Source organism: Cynoglossus semilaevis, chromosome 6, assembly GCF_000523025.1.
Source record: "Cynoglossus semilaevis isolate Cse_v1.0 chromosome 6, Cse_v1.0, whole genome shotgun sequence".
Classification (NCBI taxonomy): domain Eukaryota; kingdom Metazoa; phylum Chordata; class Actinopteri; order Pleuronectiformes; family Cynoglossidae; genus Cynoglossus; species Cynoglossus semilaevis.
Genome location: NC_024312.1, coordinates 18,642,183 through 18,652,328, shown reverse-complemented (window position 1 = coordinate 18,652,328; position 10,146 = coordinate 18,642,183). Strand labels below are relative to the sequence as shown.

The 10,146-nt window shown below is 41.9% G+C and overlaps 1 long non-coding RNA gene across 1 annotated transcript in view; it reads right to left on the bottom strand.

Annotated features, from left to right (window-relative positions):
* Positions 1 to 9,952, bottom strand: part of LOC112487152 (uncharacterized) — a 12,513-nt gene extending 2,561 nt beyond the window's left edge. Inside the window, exons 1-2 of the long non-coding RNA XR_003049964.1 lie at positions 9,503 to 9,952; positions 901 to 1,049 (exon numbers count right to left, since the gene is read on the bottom strand). This is a non-coding gene — a long non-coding RNA (uncharacterized LOC112487152). The remainder of the gene's footprint in view (positions 1 to 900; positions 1,050 to 9,502) is intronic.
* Between the last annotated feature and the right edge of the window lie 194 nt (positions 9,953 to 10,146).

Below are 10,146 nucleotides of genomic sequence, written 5' to 3'. Positions count from 1 at the left end.
GTGAAATCAGTTTTTTTTTTTTTTTTTTTTTCCAGTTCAGTCGAGTTTTGCCTTGAGGGGGCTCAACAATAGTCCTAGCCACAAAAGGCAGGTGCAGAAAAAAAAAAATGTCATTCTAGCAACTTCATTAGAAAATATCAAACATCTCTGACTAAACACAAATGCTTCAAAAACCAAAGCCAACCACATCGCCCCAAGGTGGTACACTCAAAGTGGGCCACTGAACGTGGTGCCTAAGGCATACTGACGCTAAACACACTCAGCATTAAAACTAAGATTCCACTCACAGATTATGGGTTAGTTTTAAATAAATAATGGATGTGGCTTCGGATGAAAGCGCTATGTATCTGCAGCCCATTAAACCCCCCCCCCACTGCTGCTAAACCCTAATGTCAGATGAACATGATTGCATAAATGTGCTGGGGAAATTTAAATGTCATCAAGGCATTTAAATTAATAGCTGTGGATAATGTTTAATGTTGTGCTGGACATTTTCTCTCTAAACTGAAACACGAAGCTATCCTTTTGTACACTGCAGCTGAGTATTTAGACTAGACTAGAGTCTTATTTATTCATCAGCACAATAGCAAACAATAATACTGTAAAGAAAGCGGAGGTAACATTAAAGTGCAACCAGGTCTTAAACAACAATCCTGCAGTTTTACCGTCATAAACACTGTAATGTACAGTTTGCATCGCTCTTTATCTGTCACTATTTTTGATTTGACGGTAAAAAAAAATACAGCAAAATTTTAAAACTATTTAACCCTGTGGTTCCACTCTACTTACTTCATTTCAATCCTATTATGGCCAAGTTTGATTAGAACGGGATTTAGTCCTTTTGATTTTTTACAACTTCAAAAATACAATGACGTTTCCAGTAAATGTAATTATTCTCACCGCTGTCCTTCAGGCCGTTCTCCTCTATGGTCATTTGCTCCGCGAGTTCGGAGAGTGACTCGTCAATGGTGTGGCTGCCTCGTAGCGTCTGGGACAAACGTCGTTTGAAACGCTTCATCTTCTCCATGGAGCTCTCAGGAAGGGGAGGCCTGGAGGTGGCACAGAGAAATGACAGGAACATTACATGCATGCACTTGTTTTAGTGACACAAGAATAGGTTGTGTGACACCGAGTGAAGAGTCTGTTGAGTAAACCGTCTTTCATTGACAAGAAAACACTCAGCACGCGCCCGTTTCGCAACGCCGCATTCAGAGCCAAACTGCGGCTAATGACACACGCCAGATCAACAGGTCCATCATCAGGTGAACAAAGACTCCCAGACATTTGCAATCTGGTGGCAAGTATGACACGTCTCATTCAAACTCACAGCTTAGCATGCTTACCCCGGGGGAAAAGACGACAAGTTGGTGAGAGATTCTTAGCGTCCGGTTTTAAATACAATCCCTGCTCACATCAGACTGTAAAAACAGATGCTAAACCAGAGGATTTGTTGCTGAATGGGACAGGACTAGCCTGAGGCCAAATTAAACCCATGTCACACATTCCAGCTGCGTTCAACGCAAAAACATGCTTGACTTAGTGTAAAAGATAAAGGCACCATGTCAGACGAGAAATATTAGCATGAAATCAGGAGCGGAGATATTTGGTAATTGTATTAAAGAACACAGTCTGAGCTGCGTTTCTCCGTGACCTCAGCGCTGGGATCGTCGCTCCATTCAATGCGAGTCTAGACGTGAGCTCGTCTTCTCCTGATGACGGTGCTAATAATGATGATGAGTAAAAGCAGACACGAAAACACATGAGCAGTTCAATCCCCCCCCGGGGTTCATCACTGACATGCCCACATAAAAAAATATATCACTCATCACCCGTATTAGGGCCAGTGACGCATCAACTCAGACAGAAGCAGAAGATATGAGATCAGGGAAGAGGGGAACTCGTGGTAGAGTCCAGATAACAACTGCAGCAGTGTTTATCAGATTTTATAGCCCTAATAGAAAAACCTCTACTGAAAGCAAATCAAATAGTTTTCCAAGTATCAAAAAACGGGTAAGAACATTCAAAGAGACGCACTTGACGAGGTACAAAATACAAATATCACATGTAGATAACTCAATTAGGTGAGATGTGTTTAAAGAACAAAACTTCCAGATTACAGACCAGGAAACACTTCCCTGATGCCAGACGGAAGTCTGCTAATGACAACATAGAACCAGATGACACATGCTGGAAGAACAGCACTGGGTCAGATAGGATACAACTTGATAAAAACTCCTATTTGGCTTCAAGGAGCCATATAAATATGACAACATTTACTCAGCAGATTAACACCCTGTCCTCAAATGTAGCCCTTGAGCAATTTAAAAGTTTGGAACTGGTTTAAAAATAAGGGTTTTTTTTGCAGCGTCTTGAGCCCGGACAGCAGCAGCCCTTCTGGACTGGGCATAAAGCCAACACAAACTGGGACAGCGTGATAACAAAATGCTGCAGACTGCAGATGGGAGGCCTTTAAGTGACATAGAAAACTTATATCGAAAATATTACAAATGCGTTCACAGCTTGAGCTTGATTTGTCGAGCTTCATCAAAAGCGCAGAAGTGAAACAAATTCGTAACCAACCAAACGTGTTGAATTTTACTAGGTTGACTGGTTTAGGCGGATTAAGTAAAGGCCACGTCTTAAAAAAAAAAAAAAAAAAAAATAGCAACATCATTGATGAAATGATGTTATGATGTTATGTAAGAGGTGAGACCTCACTACCTCTTTACATGGTAATATTGCTGAATCATCGAAATGAAAAAAAAAAAAGTATTCGCACGTTTGTGATAAGCGATCACATTGTATGTCAGTTGCAAAAGATATGGTGTCCTTCAAAGGGTACTAATGAAGTATATATATATATATATATATGTATATATGTATATGTGTGTATATATATGTGTGTATATATATATATATATATATGTATATATGTGTATATATATATATATGTGTGTATATATGTGTGTATATATATATATATATATATATACATACATACATAAAATGTTCGTCAGAATTTTAAATCTAATAATCAAACAGCCTGGAGACTCAAAGTACTAGTACTATGAACAATCGCTTCCACACACATATTTCTCCCACCCGAAAAGTAATACATCGATTCAAGTTACATCAACTCGGACAAGTTATGATTCTCGAGTATGAGCCACAGGAGTACCCCCAGTGTACAATCTGTCTACTGGTACACGTACTAATGCAAATACTGTATCTGCCTCTACATATGAGAGAGATGAGAAGATCTTTAGTACTGGTTACCACAGTGAACAGAGATATTTGGGATCCAAGTTGACTTTCTGAAAAAATGTTCAAATTTTTATTTTATCCAGGTTTCTGGTCTGGGATCAAGTGTGAAGTTTTGGACAGTCAGGCTTTTCTGACATCACAGCTCCAAATGCAACTGGAAAACTAAGAGGCAAAGTTGATGGGTCGAGCACGACTCCGATCCCGGGTGTGTTACCATGGCAACGCACAGCAGGAGCCGACGTGCATGCTGATGTTCGACTGCTCTCTCCATCTCGCATCCTATAGACGGCTGGTTCAGATCTTCCCTCCTGAACCGGCCGTCAATCCCAACCGCACCACGACTCTCGCACCACAGATTGACCCTGACATCAGACGGACTGTGCTTCACCGTTAGTTTTCCACCTCCTATTACCTGTCCGTACAGTAAGCAGTACAATCACCGAGATGTGAATGTGAGGGAAACAATACAGAGTGTGTGTAGAGGCGCGGGGGCGGGGGGGGAGCTTTTATGCTGCAGTGGTGACAATAGCCATATGCATCGTATGGATTTATTCTTTCCCGGCTGCAGCAGCCAGGAAATCATGAATGAGGCCAAAAAAAAAAAAAAAAAAAAAAAAGAGCTGATAAAAGGGTAGATCATGATCGCTGCTGCCAGGACCACAACCCCCAAAGAAAACCAATACAATGGAGGACTAATATCCTACAAGCTAGATCACGGCACATTTGTGTTAATATTGGCAATAAGACAAAGCCTAACTCCACATGCCCCCTAACAAGTTACAATATTATATATATATTTTTAAATCAATAAATAATCGTTAATAATAATTTTTGCCATAATCAAGAAGCCCTAACCCCAGCGTTACCCTGCCTGTGTCAGCGCGTTTCAGAGGACAAGGTCTAACCAAGAAAACTCTCACTCTCACTCCGTCCCTCTCCCCCCACACACACTCACAGAAGACAGCGGGCAACAAGGATGACTATTGGCAGGAACCACGGATGAGCTCAGCCTTGCTGTTTGTAAAGAGCAGCCTTTTCTCATCCACGGCAAGACAATGAGGACATGAGTGAAGGAGCTGGCTCCATTATGGGAGCCTAACATAAAGGCCGCATTGTGCAGAGTGTGAAGTTCTTTTTTTTTTCTTTCTTTTCAGGAGACGCAGGCGGGAGTGTTTCACTGTGAGGTGCCGAGATGAGCAGCGCTGAGCCGGGCAACCACACCTGTGTCAAGGACAGGTCAACGGACCGGCTGGTAGTATTTGTTACTTTGCCCCCTTTCACGTCAACTTCCTCTGCTCGTTCTCCATTCGTATTCTGCACACATGTCCACGGAGCCTGGAGGCCGAGTGGTGATGACGATGACAGAATTTACATAGCATGTAGGTGTGTTTCCTGACTGAGCTTTCCTTGGCCTGAGCCGGTCACTGAAGAAGACCAGACCAGAGAGTCTGACGTGCAGGAACAGATCTTAGAGTAAGTAGGAACACAGGCTGATTAACGCTGCTGCTATGGTGACAGTGGCCTGAGTGACAGGCCAGCTCTTCTCTAAGCTGCCATCTTTGGAATCGCTGCACTGTTCTGAGACAGTAAGATTTAACAACTAAACAACAACCAAAAGTAGGTCAGTTCATTAAATAGTACATCAAATCTATGCTACTACTACTACTACTTCATACTACTAGTATTTCACTGTGTTGTGTGACCTGAAATTCTTGGATAAGGAAATGCTTTGGAGGCGTCTTTAATAATATGCAATAAAAAAAACCCAGTTAATTTTGATCCTGTTTAGAGTAAAATAGACAATATTGCAGATCAAATTATAGCACCTAGGGAGAACATGTGTTTTTTGGTGTCTGTCTGACTTGAGACAATGTCCTAAGTTTTATTTATTTACTTAAGTAAATTAAATACTCAGCAACTTAAGTTGGTGAGTATTTTGCAACAAATCTGTTTGCTTTTTTGCCTTTGAATGACGCCAACTACACCAAATGAGAGGGAGCCTCAGCAAACAAAAGACACAGCACTTCAAGGGAACAACATCAAATATACGTGAGTGCAGTTTCTCTGTAGACCATTGTTTAAGCAGTAAATTAAGCTTAAGCAGCAACAAAGAAAAGCTGCACAACCAGCTGCAGCTCCTTAAAGGTCTGGCGTTTTATGTAGCACTACCAGCAGAATGAATCCCTGAATTATGTTAATGGGCTACGGGAAGTATGTGGTGCTGTGTTCATCAAAATGCATAATACCCTCTTTGGATGGAGTGGGAATGCTCCTCAAAAGATGCTGGTGGAGGTGGCTGCTTAAATCCACAGAAGAAGAATACAGGAGGAGACAGGTTTATGTCATTACTGAATTTAAAAAAAAAAAAAGAGTAACGAATAAAACAACTTACTTGATAATAGACTGTAAAAAAAAAAAAAAACATCATAAAACCACATTCAACACAGGAACCAAAGACTGATTCTTGCAGGCTGCACAATGTCATACATTCATCACAGGAACCAAAGTCTGATTCTTGCAGGCTGCACAATGTCATTTTTAAACATAATTAATTTGCCACAGCAGTGTTTGGTGTAAACATTACAGTAGATGCATCTGTTTGATCAACAAGGAAGATATGTGGAAATGCAGGTCTGGTTTGATTCTAGTTTGTTTTTCAACCACAGAATGATGTCAAACTTGTTACACTTTGAATTCAGTTAAAAAAACTAATGTCATCAATAAGAAAGTTGATGGGATTTTTTTTCCTAAAGGTTGAACGAGTTTACACTCTCAGTTTTAGAACTGACCTAGTTAGATCACAGATCTAGTGCAAACCTTCACCAAAGGTGTTGGTTCTTGGTACATTGTCAATCATAAATTACCTTATGTCTAGTAGAAAATGTAGGTTACAAAATTTAGTTACCCCTAGTAGGCCAAAATCCAAAGACAAGTTCGACTAAATCACATCATTTCTTTTAGTCATGACAAAAACATTTATATAATCCTTTACCATGAAGAAAAAAATCACTAGTAACACAAAAGTATACCTTATAGAATATGACATCAAAAATCCTATCTTTACTTTTACACAGAAGCAGGTGTGTCAACTAATGTATCTGCGTATGTAATCGTTGGGGAAAGACAGCAAACACTTGACTGGATAAATATTAAGGACAGACAAATGTTATCTCAGCTCCCGCAAAAAGCCGAGAGTGACGAAAAAAGTCTGAATAGCTGTCCCTGTTCTAAACAGTAATGCAACAGGAGAGGCTGATATGAGGGGATATTAACGTGTAACTCAATCAAAAAAAAGGTTCTCAGCCAGTTGGCTCCAGAATTCTCGGGGTGTTGGTACCAACATACCAGGCGTTTCCTCACTCAGACAAAATAGAGGACGGCGGAGTGAAAGCGGCAGCATTTGTCTTGTGGGGCGACGGCCCATGAGATAACTGGGCTGCTTGGCGGTGCCAGAATTCTTGTGTTAATGCAGCGGAGAAAAGAGGAAGAGTTGGTATTCTAGGCTATCTATAGACAGGAGTGGTGCCTGTGACTTCGCAGCTGCTCCCCAGGGTGTGGTGACACATTAACCTTCAGCCAGTTGTCTTGGCCTGCTGCGTCAAACTGAACAACCTCAATCTAAACACACTTGTGAACTCAGGAAACACAAACTAGAGACAGAGAGACTTTCCTCTGTGTGCACCATCACGTGTGAAGTTCTGAAGAAAAACACACAAAAATGTGTTTACCCACACACAGATATCCGCATGCGCCCATACACAGACCGGACCATCATCTGATCCACCCAGGGACTCGAGGGATCAGCACCACATTGCTACAGCTGTTCCTCAGCAGGTCAGGTTACCCTGATACCACCATCCCCAAGGCCTTCACCAAGGGAACGAGACCCACTGCAAACCAACACACGGTCGCTCTCTCCACCCGACCCGAGCAACGCCGTCAACTGGCCGCTCATCCGCGGTATTTCGAAGCGATGAGTATTTTAAACCTCGTAGCGACACACCTTCTGCAGCACACATCTTGCTTGAGTGGAGCACGTGAGCTTGTGCTCGCCCAAGTTAGAGCTGCTCACAGGATCCAGGACCAAGATCTGACAGCTGATAACCAGGGTTTACCACCAACAAGGGTGATCATGCCATTTCTGCAACAGTAACAATAAAATAAAAAGATTTCATAAATCGTAAGGTTTTCAATCATTAAACCGGTCAAAATAGTAGAGAAATAAGCATCCGACTGTAAACAAAAGTGTCCAGAAGTGAAACTGTGGAAGAGCTGGAATTAAAAAAAAAAAAAAAAAAAAAATCACCCCCTGCTGGAGAGGAAGTTCCATTAGGGATTACAGAGTTCTCAGCATTCAGCTTCAAGAATGAACAGTAATGTATAACCTACCACAGCAGATTATTACAAAACGTCTGCCTACAAACAAGGAGTTTGTTTCGAAGGACACCATGGACCACTGGACCGACAGGGACGAAAGACAAAAACAAAAAAACATCCTGTGACACGTAAACACACAGTGTCTTGCAATGTCAGAAGCTTAATGTTTATTTCCCCCCTACACGCTAGAAAAACAATTTGCGTATTTTGTTGCAGTAGCAACTGCTGCAGAGCAAACACATGGGGCCATTGTGAGCACTGTCAGCTGCTTGTCAAACACACCATAACCAAAGAGTACTCATTTGAAAAACAAAAACATAAAGCATGTACGCAAAACACTTCATGAAAAAGTCGTTGTAAGTCACTAACTCTATGCTGGGTCAATTAGCTGCAACTAAAACAAAAACAAAAGGAGGTACGTATTAATTGCAGGGGCTGGAGTTAATAAACAGATGAGAAAAAAATAATAATTCGATTGATTACGTCTGCTGTAAAACATCATCTACTCTGTTTAAGCATGCCAAATATTTGTTGGTGACCTCATTAAATCACATCAAAATTGAGAATCACAAAGACATACGTTTCAAAATTGTAGTTCCTCTCGAAGAAGAAGAAGAAGAATGGCTGGACTGTTAGCAGTGTAGCACTAAAGGTAAAAAAAAAAAAAAAAAGTAAATAAATGGACTGGAGTCATGGCTTACTCAAGTATACACAACCACAGTTGATGGTGTAAATATTGTGAGAGATGTGGCACTGCATGACTGAACAGTTTCTTCAGCCACAGGCTATTGCTAATGCTGAGTTATAACCTTAAACACCGGAGGATATATTTGCAACATATACTGTAACTGTCCAGGTTTGAATTCATGAGACTTTTAGTCCATATTTCTCCACTTTAACCACCCCCCCATGCTGTAGCAGTCTGGTGTAAATGTGGGGAAACAAAGCGTTCGTCACCTTTACTGTAAAGTGGGACAGACAACAGTCCAATTAACTGGCTCACTTGCGACGCAGTTTTAATTCGAATTCAATGTACTGATTTGGTGGGTGCCCTATCCTGACCACAAGTGTTGAAAAGACAAGGCTTTTCACACCTGTACTTCTTAGTAAATATTTAAGAAACATGCATTATCATTGTACTTATAAATAACTATCTTTTTAAATTATGACGGGATTAAATGACAATTTTCACACACTGAAAAAAAAAAACAACTAAATGTTTGCAGTGTGAAGTCATGTTTGATTGATTCATTGAAAGCTGGGATTCCTCGAAACTCTTCGGAGTCCGTGCTTGTCTTCCTTTAGTTCCCTATACTGTTAACATGCAGCTGAGAGAAGAATTCACAGCTGTTAATTCACTGTTGTTTCACTTGTGTTTCAAGTTGCTATTGGGGGGGGGAAATGTGGACCAGAAAGACAGGACAATCTAAAATGTGGGTCATCGAGTGTTTTGGTAGCAACTATGCAAGACGAAACACGCTGAGCCCTCCTTCTATTCTACAACAACACAGTGTGGTGCAGTTCGATATCAACCAGTCCACTGTAGCGTCTCTCTGTCGGACGTTAAACGACAAATATCTACCGTCGGTGAACTAGCGTCTGTCTGAAGTTGCTTTGCCTGAGGGCACCGTGTAACTAACCTCGCTGGTTTTGTCGGTTAACCGCTTCTATCGGTAACTAGTGAATGGGACAATTATTCGGCCGCATTCACACCGAGGACTGTGGAGTAAACACGCAGAGCTGGTGCTGGTTTGAATGTTTATGGAGTCCTCTCCGTGTCACGGTGGTGATTAAAGCAGTCCCCTCTGTTTCCCTGCGGTAGATTCAGTCTTAGCTACGCCGAAAATGGAAGAGCTCTTACCAGAAACGATGAGCGTTGTTGCTCCGAACGGGCTCCCCGACCTCGGAGCTTCTTCTCAGACCGGATGCCGTCTTTCTCTCGGAGTGTTGAACACAGAAAATAAGAACCGACCTCCCTTCTTCTTCCTTCCCCTTACCCCCACTGCTTTGTGGCGCCTCGGGGGTAGTGTTCGCGACTTTTCGTCCTCTGACTCGCTTATGTCCGCGGTGTTGTATCGTCCAGAAGCATGACTCCCGTCCAGGCTTTAAAGTTAAAACCCCGGGAGTAAAAAAACAAACGCGGCTGGTCGACTGTGTCTATGTATGTGTTCAGCGCAGGGACCAGTCAGTGGCAGCAGCAGTGAGAGTGAGACGACCGTCGTTGATGAGTGGTTTGATCTGTGTGTCCTCTGCTCTACTCTACCACCAGAATTATCATTTCAACATAAGCACTGAAACAACGACACCTACTGACAGCGCTGGGATTAACACGGCGTAGACGAATTATAGCTCCACAGTACCCCCTACCGGAACAAAGGGTGTTCTGTTTAGCAAAGTTAATACTGTAAGAATGCCCAACCAACTTGTGACATAAAGAGGGACACCTAGGGAATCATCGAAGGTACTGCAAGAAGATGGGGCTATTTGGTTAATAAAATCATCGTT